Raw genomic sequence first — 22,791 nt, 5'->3', positions numbered from 1 at the left:
CTGTGCTTGGTTAATCATCCTCCCTTGAGAGCAATGGGTGGATGTCCATTCCATCACTCATGTGTATACCGAGTTTTGATTATATAAAATCAAAACTCTGGAAATCTATTTGTAGAGACTGAAGCAAAAATTACAATAAAATGAAGTCACTAATCTCTTTCCTGTGCTCAATATCTTACCCCTCCCGAGAGCCTTTTAGCTCAAGTGACCATGTGCTGTATCTTCATGGTACCATGAAGAAGTGGCTGACATTTCTGAGATATAAAACTAGGTCTCTTCTGATGGGTTCTAGGTGTACCTAAAGATGTCAAGATTCTGGGGTGTGTGTGTGTGTATGAGTGTTCCTTTATGTGTCTCTGTATGCATGTCTGTATGTAGATGTGTATGTATGTGCATATGTCTCTGTATGTGTACATGTGCATGCATGTGTCATGTCTTCATATGTGCATGTGAGTATCTCTCTGTGTGTGCAAATATGCATGCTTGTGGTTCCATTATTAGAATATTATAATATTTAAATAGAAATTTTATTTAAACATATAGAATATTCAGGATTCCGAAAGTTTGTTGTTTTTTTTAATATTATTAGAGAGTGTTCTCTCTGCCTCTTCCTTTTCTTTCTCTTTTCTTTGAGCCAAAGTCTCTCATTAAACCCTGAGCTCATCTATTTCTGTTACTATAGCTAGTCTGTTTGGGCACCCCCTGTCTATGTCTCCCAAGTGCTGGGGTTTTCATGCAGTTGCTACACCTGTCTAGCTTCTGTGTGGGCTGCAGGATCCAGGTTCTTGTTCTTATGCTTGCATGGTGAGCATTTAATCAAACAATGAGCTGTCTCTTTAGCCCCAAACCCAGTTTCTAATAGGCTTTTAAGTGAAGCTTTCTACACTGACAAAATTGTTGCATCAAAATAAATTGCCCATCTATTTATCGAGTGATTCACTCATTCACACATCTTTCTTGGAATGTCCTTCCGTCGAAATCAGAACATATCATTTAGTTAGGTGAAAAGAATTTCTCTCAGAACTAAATCAACAGCAGCAACTATTTCTCCTTTTGTCTGTCTAGTCCCATTAAGAAAAAGAAAACCTTGAGTGTCCTTTACTAAAGTGTAGCCTGTAGAGAGAGGCCTTTGATGGTCTCTTTTTGCTAGTGTTAACTGCAGTGTGATGGAAAAGTCTCGATAGGAAGCCAAACTGATGAAGACCCAGAATGCCAAAGCACTGTGTTGAATATGAATGAAAACAGAAAGTTTGGCAACTAAGAGAATAGGTATTGCTGAGAAGAGCCTGCTAGCAGCAGGGGAGACAGGGTAGGCTATGGGACACACATCTTTATGTAGATGTGGACCCAGCCAGCAGGTTTTTAGTAAGCAGCTTTGAATTTGTTCTACATGGCCAGTTGTCTTCAGAGCAACCTCCTTCACACACTGATTTTCAATCCCCCCAAAATCAGGGGAGTTTGTTTTTAAATGAAATTGTATATGGTATACTTGTGTATGAAATGGCCCCAAACATTGCTGTTTGGTTGACTAAAGGTCCCAGAAGAGGTTTACAAATTGGAAGTTTCCTGAAGTAGATCTGCCTATCATTCTCCACAGTCAAGAGACCTTGGTCTGTCCTCTCTGGTCTGTTCACTTCTAGAGCAAATTAATTTGACAATGTAGTGCCAAGAAACAGAATGACAACTAACTGAGTTACAGGAAATCTGTAAAATAACTTCACTTGTACTGTGGTTAAAATAGTAAGTGCATTGCAGTGAACGACATCAGGTCTGACACCAATGAAAAAACAAACACAAGCAAACAAAATTTAGATAGAAACTTAAAGACTATGTAAAATCCATGTTAAACAAACTGTAAGACTTAACCACTACACAGAAAATCTAACCCCTTCCCTGAGTGTGTGTGTGTGTGTGTGTGTGTGTGTGTGTGTGTGTGTGTAGCTGATTCTGATTTTTTCCCCTGGGAAACAAAATGTATTGTACAGGCAAAGCCATCTGTCCAAGTTTCATCTCTCTTGCTGTGTTAAATACACTGGCAGAAAGCCACTTAAAGGAGAAAGGGTTCATTTTAGCTCACAAGTCCAGACTGCAATCTGTCACGGTGGGGAAGTAAAGGCAGCAGGAACTTAAACGTGTTAGCCACATTGCATTGATAGTCTAGAGCAGAGAGAAACCGATGCGTGATTGCTTGCTTGTGTTCAGCTCAATTTCTCTATGCATAAACAGTTCAGGACCCTCTGCCTCCGGAATGGATCTGGCCACCTAGGATGAATCTTCCTACATCAATCAATGTATCTAAGACAATCCCCAGAAAGACTCACGGGCAACCCAGCATCGACAGTAATCACCTGGGAATATAGTCTTGATGATGGACTGTCATGGTCCATTGACAGTTTATGTGAATCACCGCACCGTCTCGCCTAGTTATCAACTTTATTTAAGTCCATTTTTAGTATAGTAATCGAGCAATGGAAGAGAATACAAAGCTCTAGAAAAAATTTTTAAATGGAGATTTAATACACATTTTGGATGGGATTTTAAATCAAGATAGAAAAAGCAGAGCTGTCATAATTGTAAACCATGGACAACAAGGAGAACATGCATTTACAAGTGTCACTCATTCACTGGTGTTCAAAACACCGAGAACACCTCTAAGAAAGAGCTATTATTGTCTGCTGTATTTACTGGAAAACCACTAATATCTGGTGGTGGTGAAGACTGAGGAAGTGGGCACACTCATTACCACTGGTGAAGGTGTGAATTGGTGAGGCCTAGGGGGGAAACATAATTTTGCTCAAGCTGTTTTAATTTATAGTAATTCCACTTAGTCACTTGTTCCAAAGAAAGACTTGGATCAGTTCCAAAAGTTTTACATACAAAGTTCATTACTGCTGTACTATGATTGTGATGGCAGAGGAGGAGGAGGAGGAGGAGAGGGACTAAACAAGCTATGAAGCTATAGGCTCTACAGTGGTTTTAATTATACAACAGTCATTAGGAGTGGAATAGCTCAGGGGTGTAGCTCAGTGGTACAGCATGTGCTGAGCATGGACAAGAGCCTGTACTCAGTCTCCACCATTCACACAAACTTGCATGTACCACCACTGCAAAACTCCCAGTGGGTCAGCCAAATGGCTCACTGGGCAAGGAAGCACACTAAGCAAGCCGGATGTGCTGGGTCTGATCTCTGGAAGTCGCATATGGGTGGAGGGAGAGAACTCATTCCACAAAGTTGTCCTCTGACCTTCATGCATGTGCCATACGTAGTATGTGCTTGCCCAGACAAACACATGCACATGCGTAAGCACACACATTTTCATGTTAGATTTGTACGTGATTAAAGAAAGTTAAAGGTCAATATGTCACACAAATGTGTGACATCATTTGTGTAAAATATAACACCATAAAGTTAACATAGCTATGTATCTACAGGTATAAAATATCTAATACCTGTATTCTAAAAGATACATACCAGATTGATTGAAAAGTTTACCCTTAGGGAAGAAACGAAATGGGAGACTCTGTGATGGTGGGGTAGAATGTGACTGACGGTTACAGAAGACATCTTAACTTTGCCTTTTATGTGTTAATTTGGCATAGTAAGTAAGATAGCGAAATTTTCAATAAAAGAAAAAAAAATCAGATAAGTGGAATTATATCAAATTAAGAAACTTCTCACCAGGAAAGGAAACGATCAATAGGATGGAAAGGTGAGCTGGAGAAGATGTCTGTAGACCATACATCTCACAAAGGTTTGTTGATGTAAAAACCAGAGCTATGTCACTTCAGAGCAAATAAGAGTTTATTTGTAGAGCAAAATATGAGCGTCCATATTCAAAGGGCACAGAGCCAGGCGTTCCAACTACCATGTCCCAACCTGGTAGCAGTTTCATGAACCTTGTTTTTAGTGTTTTTGTTTTGTTTTGTAAAAACATTGTGATGCCATGGGTGATCTAGAGAACACTGAGCTAACTGGAAAAAGCCAGAACCAAATTGCTATGAATCAAGCTACTTACCAAGCACATTAGTGGAAATGTCAGGTGCAGTGTAGTAGGGGGAATCTCTGCTATAGACCTCAGATGCTACCTGATGACACACTCAGCCTTTGTGTAGGTAGAGCCTTAGGCTGGGTTTGTGCATTCTATAGGATTTACCTAACAGTTACAAGAATTTTAGGTTACACACAGTGGTGGACAATAAGTAACTATTTAAGGGGCTAAGATAGCCCCAAATAATTTGGCCAGAATCTGCTGTTTGCTGACTCTCCACAAGCATTAAAGTTCTAATCAGTCAATTGGCCTGGTAAGATGTTTAACATGGGAATGGCTTTTTTTGGGGGGGGGCAGTATTTCAGCTCATAGATCAATAGTCAAACTATGTAAGCAGTCTGAATATAAGGAGGTCAAAACAAACATCTCATGTTTAAAAGTGGCCATAGGCTAGGGATGCAGTTCACCGAGAGCACTTGCCAACCATATATGGGGCCATCACAATAAATGAACAAACAAATAAAAGTTCATAGGATTTAATAGAAATTCCTCAAAACAAGACACTCAAGTAGCCAGTAGATAAATGAAAGATGTTCAGCATCACTGTGCTGACTGTTTTATGTCAATGCTACACAAGGGTCATCTAGGAAGGCAAAACCTCAGCTGAGAAAATGCCTCCATCAGACTGGCATAGAGGAATTTTCTTCTTTTTAGTGATTGATGTGAGAGGGCCCAGCCCACTTGTGAGTGACATCAGCCCTGGACAGCAATCCTCGGATGACTAGCTTAGCAAGAGCCTAGGGAGCAGTCCAGTAAGCAGCGTTCCTCCATGGTCTCAGCTTCAATTCTTACCTCCAGGTTCCTGCTTGGATTCTTGCCCAGACTTTCCTCAATGATGGACTAGGCTATACAAGCATAAGCCAAATAAACTCTTTTCTCATGATGTTTATTACAGCAATAGAAAGCAAATTAGGGCAACCATTAATTTCCAGGAAAATGCAAATCAAGCCATGACGAGATATCACCTCAGACATTTTAGAGCGACTGTTACAAAAATGCTAGCAAGGATGTGGAAAAGGGGAGTTCTGGTACATTGTTGACAAGAATGCAAATTTGAACGTCATTTATGAAAACAGTAGTGAAGTTCCACAAAACATTAGTAATACAATTGCCATGTGACCCATCAGTGCCACTGCCAAAGAAAATGAAACCAATTTGTTCAAGATAGAGCTACACCCCATGCCCACTGCAGATTATTAATAGAGAATAAAGATGTGGATACAAGAACAATTTAAATGTCCATCAAAAGGTGAATGGAAAAAGGAACTACGATGTAAGTGTTTGCTGGAGTTAGCATGTCATCTTAAAAAGGAAGAGGATCTTGGGAGCTAGAATGATGGCTCAGAGATTAAGAGTTGTTGTTCTTATAGAAGGTCGAGTTTTGGTTCTTAGCATCCGCGTGGTGACTTGCAAATATCTGTAACTCCAATTCAGGTGGATCTGCTGCATTCTTCTGACCTCTGCAGGCACTGCACTCATGGAGCACATACATGCAGGCAAAACATTCATGTACATAAGCCAAAAGGAGGGGGAAGGAGGACGGGGGGGGGGGGGAGGAGGAGGAGGACAAGGATGATAATGATGGTGATGATTCTGCCATTGTGACGCTATGGGTGAGTTGGAGAACACTGAGCTAACTGGAATAAGTCAGACACAAAGAGACAAAGCCTGCATGATCTTGCTAATGTGTGCTATAACATGGTTGATATAAAGTGGACATAGCTGTGCAAAGTAAACATGGTAGTTGCTAATGATTGGGAAGATGCCGGTCCAAGTATTAATCTTCAATTATGCATGATGCCAGGTATCCCGGTCTCCGGTCTTTGCAGTCTCCAGCCAGCAGCGACAAGAACGACTCGGACACCAAGTTGGGTTCACTCAGCAACTTTACTTCGGGCTTTTTCTTTTACAGCTCTCTTCCCCAGCAGCATCTTCTTAGGGCAAGGGCTAAACTACTCCTATTACAATAGTTTCTTTTACTCTACTTCTACTCACGGCAAGGGCTAAAACTACTCTCTTCACTACTACTGGCTTCTACCTAGGGCAAGGGCTAAACAACAACTCAACACTCACCTCCTTCTAGCTCCACCCCACCTCATCCAATCAGAAGTCACACACACTCCAGGCACATGCTCAGGTCGTTCACAGATAGGCTGACAGGTCCAGATCCCGAGGAACAGTCCAGCCTGGCAGCCAGCCCACGCATGCAGCCTCACTGCGCATGCTCGGGCAAGGCAGTAAACAAGTGGGTTTTACAGGGCCTGCAGCCGCACCCGCTTCCCGCAGCCAGGTATTAATCTCCAGTTACACATGGTGAGTAAGTTCCGGAGGTGTAATGTGTAGCCTGGGATTCATAACCATAGAGTGTTGCATACTTGACAGATCTTAGCTGCTCTCACTACGTATGTGTATACACATAGAGGTAGTCATTAGACAACAGATGTGGCAGCTTTTTTTCTTGACTGTGTTGGTCATGTCTGTGTTTATACATTTCCAACACATCAAGTTTCACACCTTAAAAAAATACTGTTTGAATTTGTCAATTATATCCACATAAAGATGAAATCAATCATTCATTTTAAAAATCAAGCAAATTATGAACTGATTGATTAGTCCAGAAAGTTACAAAACTGAAAAACAAAGCCAATTTTCTTTTAACATCCTAAAAGGCAGGCAGCCATATGGGACCCTGGAGCAGGTTGTGCCTCAAAGGGGAAGGTGATTTTCTGGGCCTGGGACTTGAGATCCCATGGTTCTCGCATCATACGGGTCTTCTGTTGGGAACATCAGTTCAGGGCCTGAGAATGGATGTCTTGGCCATTGCTCCTCAATGCAAAAACCTCCTGTCTCCTCTGAACGTCCTCCTATGTCTCCAGGACAGTGGGCTTCAGTGACTTTTGAACAAATTTGGACCCTGTCCTCAGCAGGCCCTTAAGCAATCAATCATTATCTATTCATTATTCTTGGCTTCTCTTCTGCAAGTTACACACTTTTACAGGAAGCAAATATTTGAGAAGCATTCTGCTATCTAGCCTGCAGCATTTCAATGTATTTGTCTTTGGGCAAGGCTGTCACGCTGCATAACTGTAGCGGGCAGAGATGCAACCATTGAGGCCCCCAGTGTGCAAACTGGGGACCTCTCTGTTCTATGATGGCACTCTTCAACCGTAAGTATGTCAGTTGTGCATCCCCACTCTGCCTTGGTGTCCCTCTCTAGCCCTTTCCTCCTCTACAAACAATTAACAGAGGACATTGTTTAGTCATGTTTTCTTCTTTGATACTAAGATTCAGGATGCTGAGAGAATGACTCTACACAGGCCCCCGCAGCCTTCAGTGTTTTTATGGTGCCCCGGCAGTATAGAACACAGGGAACATCTGAGTCCATGTTCCCATTTCTCAGTGGGGATTCAGACACTGTGAGAAAGCAGGCGCTGGAGTCACCTGGCTAGGGTATTGAGCAATCTCCTGTACTATGGCTCTGCTCTTCTGTGCCCCGCTCCCATTTCCTTCCATTCCTTATTTTCTTCACTTCTCCTAGTCTTTTGGTTTTGGCCAGAGGACAGTTTCTTTATCTACATTTATCCAGCTCTTCATCAGAGACATCCTGTTCACTCAGTCCTCAAACTCTGTTGTCAGATCTGGTACCAAAGTCCTGATGGAGGATGCTGTCTTGGTGGCCTGAGGCTAAGTGCCTGGGAGGGAACCAGGTCTCCTAACTCTCTGCTAACATCTCTTTGCTTATAGCTGAGGAGTAAATTGCCTGAGGCTTGATGTCTCCCATAGTTCTGAAACCCCTGGATAATGAATGGTGCATGCATTGTCTTGTTTTTTTTTTTTTGAGAAAATATAAATATCAAGCTGTTTTTTTGTAACTTGTTCATAGGTTTATTGGACAGTGAGTGCTTGTTTCTCTCTCTCTCTCTCTTTTTTTTTACAATCAGACCAGTAATACACACTTTCAGGTCAGTACAATTGCTACTTTAAAAAAATGGGGATTATAGATTATTTTGAGCGATTATAAAAATAATATGCATCCACATAAGGAAAAACAGGAAAATACAAAGAAGATAGTAAAAATTATCCATATATGTCATGCAGAGATAATCACTATTAATGATTTTTCATTTGCACATATATAACTCAATAGAAATGCTTTAAAATATTGGGATCATACTTTAATCGTGATATCGCTTTGTAATTAGTTTCCCACAATATAGTATCAAATTTTCTTATGTCGGGAATCATTCTTTGCAGCGTGGCCTTTAACAGCTGGATACAATCAAATGCCCTAACAAGGGCTGTGCCATTGTCAATTTGCTTTATTAATTGTTGGCTTTGGCTTCCTTGTTTGCAACTCAGTTAGGTACACCATTATGCATTTTTAAAAAATCATTATAAAATGTTTTCTTTAGTTCCAGATTGGAACTGAAAATACTGTCTATTCAGATCTCTTATATTAAAGCCCAAGGCCTGTGTCCACTCTGTTTTCTAATGGAGGAATTTGCTGACTCTGGTCTTCAAATAGTTGTGATGGTAGCTCTTGTTTGAACCTTTGAGGAGTTATTCATGACACAGCTCTACCAAGCAGAGAAGGAAGCAAGTTGCTCTTAGAGGTAAAAACCCAGCCAAGGGACCAAGTGTGTTCACCGACCACCAGGGCAGAGCCTGGTTTGGAAGACATCTGATCTCTAACTCGAGCTGGCGAAGATGAAATCCTATGGTGTGTTGTTGGCTCATTGGATCAAAATCAATGGAAAGCGTTGCTTTGAGAAGGGGAGGCTGTTGGATGTGGTCCTGTCCTTGCTTGCTAATTTCCCTTGCTTAATTAATTAATTCAGGAACCATCTGATTGACTAATTGTATATCCTTAATTTTATAGTTGCCTTTGCTGATGAGATGATGTATGTTGAATTACTGTATGCAAAAAGTTGCTTTGCTTTTGATTCTGATTCATCCTAATGATACAGGCTCATGTTTTACTGGGCTTGAGCTAAATCATTACATTAGCGAAACTGCCATCGGAGATTGCTGTAAACATTTCCGTTACACTAATTGCCATGATTTAGTCCAATTCTGTGAAAAAACTAAAGAGCAAAATGACCCTCTTAGAGACAGTTGGGGTTTTGTTTTGTCTTGTTTTTGTTTTTCTTAGAACACAAAAATGCACCCCTAATTGCCAGATAGACAGTGTTTAATCTACAAAATGGAATCTTAAAATAAAATAATGACGGTAGTTTGGTAGGGAGGCATGTCTGACTTTAAGAACCATGTCACTTATGCTCTGGAATCGCTGTGGTTGGTTGCTGCTGTGCTCTAACCTATGGGATGCTGTGGAAGGCTTAGGTAAGACCCTTGGGCCAGACTTCATTTGGAAATGCACTAACAGAGTAGAAATACCCCGTGGGATAGCCAGAACCAGGGCACTGAGCACCCAAGAAACATAACACCCTGCTAGTTACTTACACACAACACCTGCCTAGGTTAGTCTGAGCACCATGTGTTGAGTGAGATACTTCATGTTGTGTTATTCCTGGGTGGGATTTCTGTAGCCACCAGGCATCACCTATCCTTCGAACAGATGTCGTTGGATACGATATGCATATTAGTGTTTTTGTCTAAACAGAGAAGACAAGAGGACTGGTTTGCGATCCTTAGAACCTGCTTGCTTGTGTCTTTCCTTCTTCCTAGTTTTCTTCCTGCCCTCCTTTCCCGAGGCGTCTTTCCCCGCAGAGTCTGATTTTCCAATGTTCTTTTGGTTTCATGAAATAATTCGAAGTCAGCTAGGCAGCCTTTCAAGAGCATGGCCCTTGTGGGATTACTTAATCAAGTAAACTAGACCTTATTACTGCAGTGCCATGCCACACACATGGCTTTGAGGTTGGGGTGGAGAGACACAGTACCTTAATTTCTCGGTGGTATTGGTGATGGCTCATTAGTCACGTTATAGATGTGGATGTTGTTTTCCTGGCAGCTGCCTAAGCTGTTACTGCCTGGGTGTGGTAAAAGGGGTCTTATTGAGCTAAAGCCCAGATACTCCAGTCAGGGCCTCAGGCTTGGGAGGCCAGAGAGACAACATGGTTCTCTACAATTAGAAGCAAGTATCATTGACAGTGTGTAAAATAATGCCCCCCATGTGCCCCTAGATACTATCAGTGTACACATACTTTTGACACTCTTGCATTTCCGATAGTAGGTTTAATATACATAGAAGCAGGACAACAGTTCTATACTTTGAGAAGATATGGGCCTTTCATTACATACATGGGCAGATTGGAGGGGTGGGGGAGCTGATGTAAAGGCATGTAAACTACACGCCAATACCAAACAGCCTGCCTTTGAAGGACTTTCTCTTGGCCCTTAAGATTCACAGAGAAGATCCTTCTGTCTCCTCCCACAGAGAGTATACGGCAAGCCAGCAGGCTGGAGACCAGACCAGGAAGCGTGGAGATCTGCACTTGCTGCGCTCATCTGATAGACACACCTTCCGCTGTGCCTGGGGCTATCAAATCCAGAGCTCTTTTATCACTCTATCTAAAGAGTAGCCCTTCAGTTATGTGGCTGGCAGGGCAGTTGGCCCTGTTGTCTATACTAAAGAAGAGACACAGGGACCTAACAGCCTTTCCTTCCCTCTCACCAGCTCACTCTGCCTTCCAGGGGATGGGGTGGCATGAGACTAGAATGATTATGATGTCAAGGGCATCAGATTGGTCCCCTTCTTTTAGTATCCTTTGGTGGGTGAAGGCTTTCCAGGTCTGCCGGGGTCAGGTATCATTTTCCCACTTGTTTACCAGCTTCCCAAGTTTTCTTCCCACTGTCTCCACCTTACTTTTCCTCTTTGTATGCCTGCATGCTTTTGTCAAACTGTTTGCTTTTAAAAAAAAAAAAAAATCCTGTTGGAGCTTTACTGCCATTTGGGGGAAGAGTTAAATTAGACATGTCCGTGCTCCATATCTCACGTCTACTTATTACTTTATTATCGAGAGTCTTCATGTGCCATGGACACGATTGCATGCTGGGGTTTCAAAGTGGAAAGCCCTTGGCATGGAATAGTTCAGTTTGACGGGCTAGGGTGTGGAGCAGTGGGAGGTGGATGGAGAACCAAGATTCTCAATGAGAATAAGATAACGGTGATGCTAGCGCATTAGAAAACGGTGTCAGGTTCACCGTAGATCAGCTGACAGAGCTAGGTGCTGACTGATGTGGGTCCTCAGAAGGAAAAATGAGAAGGCACCTTCAGAGGAGGGAACAACACAGATTTGGTAAGGTTGGGTCCCACGAGAAAATCAGACTTTGGGCAGTTCCTGAGGACACTAGATGACCACTACACTGGAATCTTCCAGGCCTGTACCCATTGCTCATTCCCCAAACCCAATTGCATCCATAACTGATTGTCCTGCCTCCTATTCTTGGTTCCTAGCTCCTTTTGTTGTTTTCACTTAGTGTCTGGACTTGATCATCCCAGGTGTGCCTGCAGCTCCTCTGTATTAAGAATAGCCTTGATTGCTTTCTGATCACATTGCCTGGGTTTTCCTCCAATATATTGCTCTCCCGAATGGGAAAGCCCTGTAACACTCCCCCCACCACCTCAATTTTCCATAACTCTCTGCTTCCCACCCTCTGTAAAGAGAAGACAGGATTGAGCTAGAGGTGGTGTGCACACCTTTATCCCCAGCATTTGGGAGGCAGAGGCAGGCACATCTCTGTGAGTCCCAGGCTAGTCTACTCTCCACAGTGAGTTCCAGGAAAGCTGGAGCAACCTAGTAGTTCCCGAGTCTCAAAGAGTTAGTAATCTAGATGTTTAGCGTCTACGGAGGCCAGAGTTGAAATAAGTAATTAATCCATTTAAGGCTATTTTAAAACCAGAGTAAAAAAAAAAAAATAGGCCACCTAGTGGCTGAAGCCTGGGGCACTTCTGCTAATGATGAGTTACTTACAGGGAGTTGCCCTTTTTTTTCTTGCACGGTAGCACTTTCACTTCCTAGCCCTGGTCTAGGTTGCCAGTCCTGGAAGCCTTCAGAGATGCCAGTCTGCCTGAACTCTCGACAGTCTCTCAGTTCTGATCTAATGTATTGGATGCACAGCCTGTTGTGAAAAAGAGCCCAGAATGCTACCTGACTCATCCTTAAAAAAACAAAACAAAACAAAACAAAACAAAAACAAAAGCAAAAAACCCAAAAGGCAACCTTAACCCATCCACTGATATTTGCATCTTTATCCATTACCCAAGCTGCTTCCTTCCTTAGAGAAGGAAATTGGGATATCTAAAAACAGATGGGGACCTACTTTTGTGGCTAGATCTGAAACCACATTACAGTCCGATGGAGAATGTGTTATTCGTGTGACTTTTTCCTCTCGGCTTCCTTCCTTTTCTTACAGGTTCTGGTGTGCCTGAGCACAGAGAGCAGGCCAGGTTAGACTTCCTTGTTTCTTCTATTTCAAGTCCAGTGGAGAGGAAAGGGTCTTGCATATTGAGCTCCCATTTTCTTACCGAGCTTCTATTTCTTACCGAGAAGTTCTCCGGAGATGGAGCCAAGAGCTTGTGCAGAAAGTCAGCCGATTTATACTACATGTGCTTTGTGTAACTGGAGATGTTAAAAGGTCCTGCGTAGTTGCACTAAAATGAATACAAGAAGCCAATCCCACGGTCACCTGACATGTAATTTAGACAAGTGGATTAGTCAACCTGGGACTAAATACCTTCACGCATGAACACGGGTGCAGGTTGCCAAGATGTCAAGAGTGTCCTATGTGATTACTGGAGCAGGAACCCAAAATTAGAAAAATGCAAATGGCTGTTAAATATGCACTTTGTAAGGATTGGCCTTTGCCAATTTAGCTGGTTTCCCTCTCTGCATCTTCCATGGAGTAAGGGAGCCGTGGGGCCTACTGTTGATTACTAGAGATAAAAGGATTCCAGGCGCACCCAGATACACACTGGGAGATCCCTGAAAGGCAGTGGCATACCAGTCTAGACAACAAACGGAGAAAAGGATGTGTGTGATTCACAGGAAAGAAGAGTCTCAATATCACGCATGCCCTCCCGTGGTCAAGAGTCATTAGACATGGGATGTTTCATTGGTTTGAACCCTTTCCACCTACGGTTTCCATTCTTTCTCAGATCTCCAAAATTCTCAAGACCTGGGCACCCACTGGATCTTCACAGTACAGGAAACTGGACCACTACATCTACCCACATGCTTCTGGCTGGAAGGAGAGTAGATTCGTAAAACCTGCTGCATCTAACTCCAGGGCAGAGCCCCCTTCTGAAGGATGCTTCAGCTTCCTGTAATCCATCGAGTGGGTAGATGTGATGTCCCAAATCACTGAAATCCTGTGCTGTTCACTTGTCAGAGAATTCGATGTCACCATTACAAGCCCTGATGCTCTATCTCATTCTCCCACTTTTCCATTCTGCATCCTTGAAATGGGAAACATCTACAGACCACGACACTATATACAGGCAACGCTGATGGATAGCGGTTAACACCACTATGCAGGACTCTCTATACAGCAAGTCACAGAAGTGAAGGAGGTTAAGGAAAAGTGATTCCTGTCAGAAATCTGGGTTCAATCTTTCAGGGGAGGAGGATGGTCTTCTGGCCAAACTGTTCTCCCTGATATCAGAATTTCAGAGTTATTTATCTTGTACTCCACCGAAAGCCATGCAAGAAACTGTAGGGGAAGTCCTTCATAATTCTTCTTTTTAACTGTGTGTGCATGCATCCATGTGTGCATGTGTGTGCACATGTGTGTGTGTGTGTGTGCACATGTGTGTGCATGTGCCTGAGGGTGAGGATGCCCACAGAGGCCAGAAGTGGGTATCAGATCCACTGGAGCTGGCATTACAGATAGTGATGTGCCACCTGACGTGAGTGCTGGGAACCAATCTCGGGTCTTCTGGAAGAAGAGCAAGCAGTCCTGTCTAATGAGACAGCCCTCAAGACACTCTACTTCTTAAAATGATTTTTAAATTAATTCTTCTTGGCATGCAAAGTGATGAGTTTTCATACACATATTTACATATCTGCTCTTATTCTCTCCCACACTGCCCTCACCTGTTTACCTGGCCCCTAATTACTAGTCCTTCCTCCACACAAAGAGTTCCTTCTTCTGCTTTCTTGTCACAGACTCAGTCATCCTCTCTTGTTTGATTCTGTTGCCCCTTTCCAGCTTTTTTCCTTCTGCCTCAGTCTCCTTTCTAGATTCATATCCTATGTATATTTGTATATACACTTAAATATAGAGTCCATATAGGAAAGAAAATAATATTTCCCTTTCTAAGTTTGGTTTATTTTGCATAACACAGTGATCTATAGTTCTCTCTATTTTTCTACAAATGTCACAAATTTATTCTCCTTTATAGCTAAACCATTCACTTACCTATTGATGAACCCCCTGGGCTTGTTCCATCTCTTCCTGTGGAGAACAGAGCAGCAGTTGACATGAATGTACAAACATCTCCGTCGTATGCTGACTTATAGGTTTTTTTTTTGTTTTTTTGTTTGTTTGTTTGTTTTGTTTTGTTTTTTTGTTTTGGATATATACCCAGGAATGGTATAGCTGGGTCATATGGGAGTTCTATTTTTAGCCTTTGAGGAACCTCCATTCTGATTTCCATGTGGCTACACAGGTTTCTGTCCTCACCAGCAGTGAATGCAGCATAGACACAATATTTACGAAGCCCTCCCGAGCATTGATTGTGGTTTATTTTCTTGATGGCAGGCACTCTGAGTGGGGGAGATGGAATCTCAATGCTACTTCAATTTGCATTTTCCTGATGGCTAAGCGTGAATACTTTTTTCAAACATTTTTTCCATTTGTTAGCTTGTGTTTGTTTGTTTGTTTGATTGGTTGGGTTTCTTTGTTATTTGATGTTTAGAGCTATGTAGATGTAGATATCACTAGATTTCCATTGGGTAGATGGATGGCATTTGTTTTCCCACACTGTAGGCTGTCTTTTCAGTTTGATGATCATTTCTTATATGGTACACACGTTTGTAATTTCAAATTCTAGGATGTCTCCTGTGCTGTTGAAGTCTTTTTCAGAAACTCCTTGCCTGTTCCTCTGTCTTGAAGTGTCTGATTTATGGTTATCTCTAAATGTCTCAGAATTTCAGGGCTAATAGCAAGGTCTTTAACTCATTTTGAATTGATTTTCACTTAGAGTATAGACCCAGTTTCACTCTTAGCTGTTGGATATCCTGTTTACAGAACACAATTGATTGAAAAGGCTATCTTTATTCTAAAGCTGTTTTGACAGCTTTGTAAAGAAAAAAAAAAAAACCAAGCTGTAGCTGCATGGACTTACTTCTGAGTCCTTCAATCTGTTCCATTGTTCCATGCATCTGTTGTTTTGTGCCGAAGCCATGCTGTTTGTGTGATTGTGGCTCTGGAGTATAATTTATACCTGTGATGCCTTCAGTTGGTTCTTCCTACTTAGAATTGCTTTGGCTACTGGGATGACTTCGGTGTTTCTGTGCAAATATCAGGGTTATCTTCACAAATCTATTAAGAATGTCATTGGAATTTTGACGGGGACTATATTGACTCTGTATATTATTTTTCGGTTTATAGCCATTTTCATAATGTTAATTCTTTCAATAGGTGAGTATGGGATGTATCTTTCCACCTTCAAGAATCTTCCTGAAATATCTTTCTTAAGTGTCTTAAAGTCATTGCAGAGACATTTTCCCTCCTTTTAAAGGCTTTTTCCTAGTGTGTGTGTGTGTGTGTGTGTGTGTGTGTGTGTGTGTGCTTGCACATGCATGTGCATTCAGAGGGTAGAGATTGATACAAAATGTCTTCTTCCATCACTCTCTACCTTATTCATCCTTGAAGGGTCTTTCAATTAAACCTCAAATTCCCCAATTGTCTAGATAGCCAGTTTGCCCCCAAGGAACCTGCTTCTGCCTCCTGAACTATGGAATCATAAGTGTGCTGCCACACCCACCTGACCTTTATATGGATTGGGGGAAGGGTCTGAAGCCCAGACCTCATGAGATTGGTATGCATAGCTAGTGCTTTAGGCACTGAACCATCTCAGGAGATCTGCTCCCTTTTAAGCCACTGTAAATTACAAGTTCATCATTAGTAAATAGAGAAACTACTAATTTTTCTATGTCAATTTTGCCATTTTTGCTTTATTGTGAATTTATTACAATAGCCTACCAGAGCATTACTTTCAACATATGCTTATTTGCACAGGAGTGGATGGCTGTGGCACACTCAGGGTTGCCTGTGCAGGCCTGAGGATAGCTTCCTGTAAGGATAGCTCTTACCCTTCAATCCAGCACATTTTGGTCAATGAGTTGAGCAGTATGGTCAATTAGATCAGGAACAGATGCTAAGCTGGAGCTGCATTATTCTCAGTGTTTTAATTTTTCCCTTGGGAACTTGGAATCAATCCTGAGAGAGTTACTTTAATTAAAGGCATGCAAATTCAGAAGCTGTGGGAGTGGCCATGCTTGATTCTGTATAGAGAAGGATACCAGGCTGGGCATGGTGCCGCAAGAGATTCTGTGGTATCAAGACATATAATCTAGCTGGACGTGGTAGCACACACTTTTAATCCCAACATTTAGGAAGCAGAGGCAGGCAGATCTCTCTGAGTTCAAGGCCAACCTGTTGTGAGCTCCAGGCTAACCAAAGCTATATAGTGAGATCCTGGCAAACAACAACAACAATGACAACAACAACAAAACCACAAAAACAAACATACACCCTTGCTCCTAGAAGGTTCTGTGCTACCAGTAAAGGATCCACCTTGGTTCTGGACAAGTATTTATTTTTAGTCTTGGCCTGTCTCCATTTTTCTGTCTGTTTATCTAAATTGTTTTTTGTGGTTTACCCCTGTCTCACCACTGGCTTGCTTGAGTGGGTCTTGAATACTTGTGCCAAAAGAATCATAATCAAATAGAAACTGATGAGTCTAAATGACTTCCTTCTCTGAGAGCCCATGGTTAAACCTGAGCAATGGTAGTAAGAGTCTGGTGCTATGGTCCTCAGTGGCTACTGCCACCTCCCACTCCTTCGGTAGCCACATGGGCAGATCTGTAGCAGAGTAGAGCAATTACACTTAGGTTATCAGGTACTACACACGGCCTGGATTGACTTAGGAACTGTACTGGCTGGTTTAATGTGTCAACTTGACGTGAACCGGAGTTATCACAGAGAAAGGAGCTTCAGTTGAGGAAATCCTCCATGAGATACAACTGTAAGGCATTTTCTCAATTAGTGATCAAGGGGAAAGGCCCCTTGTGGGTGGTGCCATCCATGGGCTGGTAGTCTTGGGTTCTATAAGAAAGCAAGCTGAGCAAGGCAGGGGAAGCAAGCCAGTAAGGAACATCCCTCCATGGCCTCTGCATCAGCTCCTGCTTCCTGACCTGCTTGAGTTCCAGTCCTGACTTCCTTTGGTGATAAACAGCAATGTGGAAATATAAGCTAAATAAATCCTTTCCTTCCCAACTTGTTTCTTGGCCATGGTGTTTTTGTGCAGGAACAGAAACGCTGACTAAAGCAGCTATTATTTTGTAAAGTAAAGTAGTTGTAGTTTTGTTTTCTTTTCAATTTGTATAAAGAATTTCTTGTAAACAATACAAAAGACATGATCTATCATACCCTTATTCCTGAGTTTGTGGTGTTTTTATAGAATACATACCTGTTATTTTTATTGTAGTTTCAGGGATAAACTAAGAATTAATGGGATATGAGCAATTCTTTCTTGTTTAAGGTAGGGCCTCACTGTGTAACCCAGGCAAGCCTTTAACCCATAATCATCCTGCCTCAGTCTTCTGAGGTATGCGCCACTAAGTAGCTCAGACTGACCTCAGACTTCCTATGTAGCCAAGGACGACTCTGTACTCCTGATCTTCCTGCCTCTGCCTCTTGGATGTTGGGGTTAGAGGTGTGTACAAGCACATGTAGTTGAATCAGGTCCCTCTTGTGTGAGGAATCTAGTTCCTTCCTAATACGAAGAACAACACAGGTCCCCACTGCCTGGGTCAGAGAGGTCTATTTGCAATTAGATCTAGCTAAGACCCATAACCAATGTGTATTTATCTGATGAAGTCAAAGCTGTTGCATATTTTACATATTTCATAAAGTAAAAATTTTGCAACGCTTTCCATGTGTCCCTTCTCAAACACCATATAATAATTTAACTGATCAACTAGCTCACCCACTATTCTTAGCTCCACTTTAAAATTTGTACGTTACTGCAGGTATATTTATAACTCTTAGTCCCTGATAGGTGGGAAGCATTAAACATTCAGAGAACCTTATAGCTCATTTGGGGGGGGGGGGTGGGATGAGAATTGAATATGATTTTAGATTTTTTTTTTTTTTTGCTAATGGCTCAGTCAATGTGCATTTTCCATTTTCCCGACTATGGCTAGCCAACTAGAGAGGACAATGATTCTTTATAGAAACTCTGAGACAAAAGGTATATAGCCCAGGATGAGCTATAAATTTTACAATTCCATTTTTAGTAGTGTTCATATCATTAATAAACTTCAAAGGCAGAAAAGATCCTTTGAAAGTGGAGTTTCGGGGTCAGCAGTGGAGTTGGCTTTAAGAATGAGCTTTCCCGCTGGATTTTAAAGGTTTTTCTCCAGCGTCATTTATTTCTTCAATTCCAAGAAAGCAAAGTGGAATTTAGTTCAATTTAAAATCTATTTATTATAAAAAGTTCAAATATTCACTCAGGAAGAGCAAAAAACGGCAAATCTCCACATATTCATCACTTCACAGTTTTTCTTATTTTGCTATGTGTGACTACCAGCCTTGTCTTTTGTTGAAGATGTATATAGTGAATTTCAAACACTGACTTTACCCTGGAATCCTTCAGGTGTGACTCGACTCAGCTGACACATTTTTCTTAGATCACCACAGTGCCCTCATGGCACTTTGCGTCAGCAAGGCTTCTTATCATTGTGACAAATGTCCAAGTCCATGGTCATTTGGATTTGAACTTCTGGACCTGAGATGAGACAGGATACCATGTCGATGGGTACACTTACCTCATGGGAGATGTGGGATGGAGGGAGGCAAGGCAGAGCAGGTAGGAGAGATATCAAGAATAAGGCACAGTTCCCAAAAATATAGTCTCCAATTATCCACTTCCTGCAGCTAGGCCCCACCTATAATGACCCACTGCATGCAACTAGGCCCTACCTCATTTAGATTCCTACCTGGGGACCTCTAAGTGTTATTTCATAATCAAACTGTAACATACCCTGAAAACAGTTCCTTAGCTTTGTTTAAAATGCCCTGTCCACATTAAACATTCCAAGTTGCCCTCCCAGTTGTTTTGGTTGTTTGTTCACCCTGAAATCCCAAAGAGGTTCATGTGTCACCTGTTTGCACACCTGGCATCTTCAAATCCAAAGTGACTGGAAGGATGGGGAGATAGCTGAGTTGGTAAAGGGCTTGCCTCACAAGCATGGGGACCTGAGTTCAGCCCCCAGGACTCATGTCAAGTAGTCAAGCACAGTGGAACACATCTGTCATGCAGGCCGTGGTTAGAGACAGGGGCATCCCTGGTGCTGGCCGACCATCCAGCTCATCCTAACCGGAGAGCTTCAGGCCTGTGAAACAAGTGAGGTGGATGGCTCCTGAGAAACAATATCTGAGGTTACCCTCTAGCATCCGCATGTATGGACACACACACACACACAAACACACACACACACACCCTAAAACAGTTCTCATCCAGTCCCCTTTGATTCATGCTGTTCATCTCAAGAGACTTTTTCTTTCTTTTTTTTTTTTTTTTATTGATTCTTTGTGAGTTGTACATCAAGGATCCCAATCCCACTCATGTATCAGCCCTTATCCTTGTAACCTCCTTCTCAAGGGAAAATAAAAAACAAAAATAAACAAAACATGAAAAATATCTTGTCCTGGAAACTATAGTGTGTCATAGTGTGACCCACCATTACCCTTTTGTTCACACATCTTGCAAATGTTTATTTCAATGAGTCATTGGTCTGGTGTGAGGCCTCTGGCTTCTGCTACATTATTGATACTGCACCCTCACTGGGACTCCTTTCTGATATCCTGTTGTTGCCCCGTGTCTTGGAGATCCTGCAGCTTTGGATCTGAGGGACTAGCCCTTTTATATCCTCCAGCAATTTATAGATAAGGCAGATGCTGCAGTGGACCAACTCAAAGCCCTGGATCTGGGCTTCGGTGGTAGCTGAGTTGGTCAGCCAGACAGCTCTACTGTAACCTCACCACCAGAGCAAGCTCTCCAGCATTGCCCTGGCCAGCTCACCAAATGCTGCAGCCTCCAAGGTTCAGGGTTAGCATGCTCAATCTCATGCATTCAGGGAGGCTCACCCAAACCCATGCCACCAGGGCCAGCTCTACTGTGCTGCCCAGGTGGAGTGCAGAGCCCACTCTCACTTGGGAAAGTGCTGCAGACAGTGAGGGAAGGGGCCAACACTGCACAGCCCTTGGGCCTCAACATGGCCCAGGCAGCAGTCGGGCCCAGAGACTTCCACACAGTCTTTAGTGGTAATATGGGCCATGGATATTGACACAGACCCCTGCTACTGCAGGGCCATGAACCCAGACATGGCCCTCAATGGCAGCACAGGCTGGGACTTCACCATGACCTCAGGTGGCAGGGCAGGAGGACTGTTCCTCTCCAGCCTCGTGTCTCCAGTCCTGCCTCTCTTTACAATGCTCAAACTGTTCTGCTCTTTTCTCCTTCCTGTCTTTCCGCCACTCTTTTGGGCCTGTGATGGCTTCCATTGAAGGCTGGCTATGCAGCTGGCAGGCCTCTAGGTCTCTTCCCCTGCCTGATATGCTTAGTGTGGTGACAGGCAGGCTTCTCCCAAAAGAGTCTTATTCTTTCGATGCTCCAGGTTCTGGTTTTAGCTGGTGTTCAATATGGGATCTCTTATGTTTTAATTATGAAGGCTTTAACTTATGGAGGTGCGACATTTGACTTTTCTTCATGTTCTATCATACCAGGAAGTAGGAAATGTAGGCTTTATCCGAGTTTAGTGATGCCAAGGCTTATCAATGAGTCCAGCTGGAGATGATCCTTCCAGTAGGACACTGATTTCACTCTCAGGACTAGAGAGAGTACCGAGAACACCTCTTCTTTATCTGTTCCTGTCTCAGCTCCCGTGGATGCTCACTGCCTTAGCAGCTATCACACGAGGGTGACGACGCGGCATTTTTACGACTTGCTCTTCCCTTTATTTTTATTATCTGGAACCTTACAGACAAGTTTCCCCTCATCCGTTGTCAATGGGTTGCTTTGAAATACAGCTCATGTAACAGAGACAGAATAAACGTTTAAGTCTTCCCAGCTCATCTGATTTTTAAGCGCTTGTCTTTGAAGTTGCTTCAACACTAATAGCTATGATGTCATTGAAAGTAGGGCATAGGTAGGGCTAGTGAGATGGCTCAGCAGGTACAGACACTTGCTGCCAAGTCTGATGACCTGAGTTCTGTCGCTGGGGCTGACAAGGTGGAGGGAGAGAACCCGCTGCAGCAAGCAGTCCTCTGACCTCTGTACTTTCTCTGTGTCACCTAAGCACACCCTTCCCAAATAAGTGAAGTGATAAAAAACATAAGGCCTCATCCTTTGGACCAGAGTCCAGTATGATAAGAAGCCTTCTCAAGAAGGCTACGTCTGTGCAATACTAGGAGAAAGGGCCATGCATAGCTACCCGTGTGGTGTGGCTTGTTTATTCTGAAGAGTTTTGAAGGGGAAAAAAAATCTATTCTATCACCATTATGTTCAGAATTATTTATTTTTCAATTACAAAATAATGACAATAAAAATACCACATCAACTAGCTGTTCCTAGCATATGCACTTAAAGGAGAGACATGGCGGCAAAGGTGGGGTGCTAAGCATGAAAATGAGCACCCCTTGAACCTTGACTGAGCTCCACAGGTTCACAAAGTAACAAATTCTTTAGCAATAGGCACACTGCATCTGTCCCGGCCAGTTTTACATCAGTTTGAAACTGTATAGAGACATCTGAAAGGAGGGAACCTCGATTGAGAAAATGTCTCCATAAGGTCAGGCTGTGGGTCAGACTGTAGAGCATTTTCTAAATTAGTGATTGGTAGGGGAAGGCCCAGCCCATTGTGGGTGGTGCCACCTTTGGGCTTTTAGTCCTGGATTCTATAAGAAAGCAAGCTGAGCAAGCCAGGCAGAGCAAGTCAGTAAGCAGCACCCATCTATGGCTTTTGCTTCAGCTCTTGCCTCTTGCTTGAGTTCCTGTCCTGGCTTCCTTCATTGATAGACTACAATGTGGAAATGTGAGCCAAATAAGCCCTCTCCTCTCTAATTTGTTTTTTGATCATGGTGTTTCGTTGTACCATGTTTTATATTGAAAAGCGTTTAAATTAGAGCATCTCTCCATCCATTAATCGCAGTGTGTGTGTTATATACCCCAAACAGTCTTATCAAGATGTCCCTGCTTTCGTTGGCATATCTGCAGCAGCCAGGGCTTGCTATTCCTTCTCATAAAGGCTCACTACATTTTACCACACAGAAGTAATTTGATAGTGTTGGTGATTCCAGGAATTGAGATTTCATGAGAAATTGTTGGCAAGGGGCCTTTTGCTTTCTGGGATGTTTGCCAGGAAGTTTATCTGTGTCTGTCTTCACAGACTTTGTTGACAATCGCCTTCTTAGCAGGTGACAGGTGTGACCTTTGATCCCTACCTTTCATCGCATTTATTTTAAAACTCCTTATCTTATCCATGACCCTGCA

At 42.6% G+C, this 22,791-nt stretch overlaps 2 long non-coding RNA genes across 2 annotated transcripts in view; both read left to right on the top strand.

Annotated features, from left to right (window-relative positions):
• The window catches only part of 6430710C18Rik (RIKEN cDNA 6430710C18 gene), a 67,872-nt gene that overhangs the window by 38,087 nt on the left and 6,994 nt on the right, over positions 1–22,791 (top strand). The gene's annotated exons all lie outside the window — the stretch shown is intronic.
• On the top strand, positions 12,420–13,437 carry Gm46747. The gene is made up of 2 exons (XR_001783333.1): positions 12,420–12,459; positions 13,168–13,437. It is a non-coding gene; the product is annotated as a predicted gene, 46747 (long non-coding RNA).

This window comes from Mus musculus, chromosome 2, assembly GCF_000001635.26.
Source record: "Mus musculus strain C57BL/6J chromosome 2, GRCm38.p6 C57BL/6J".
NCBI classification, from domain to species: Eukaryota; Metazoa; Chordata; class Mammalia; order Rodentia; family Muridae; genus Mus; species Mus musculus.
The sequence above is the reverse complement of the archived record's forward strand: the minus strand, read 5'-3'. Positions and strand labels throughout refer to the sequence as shown.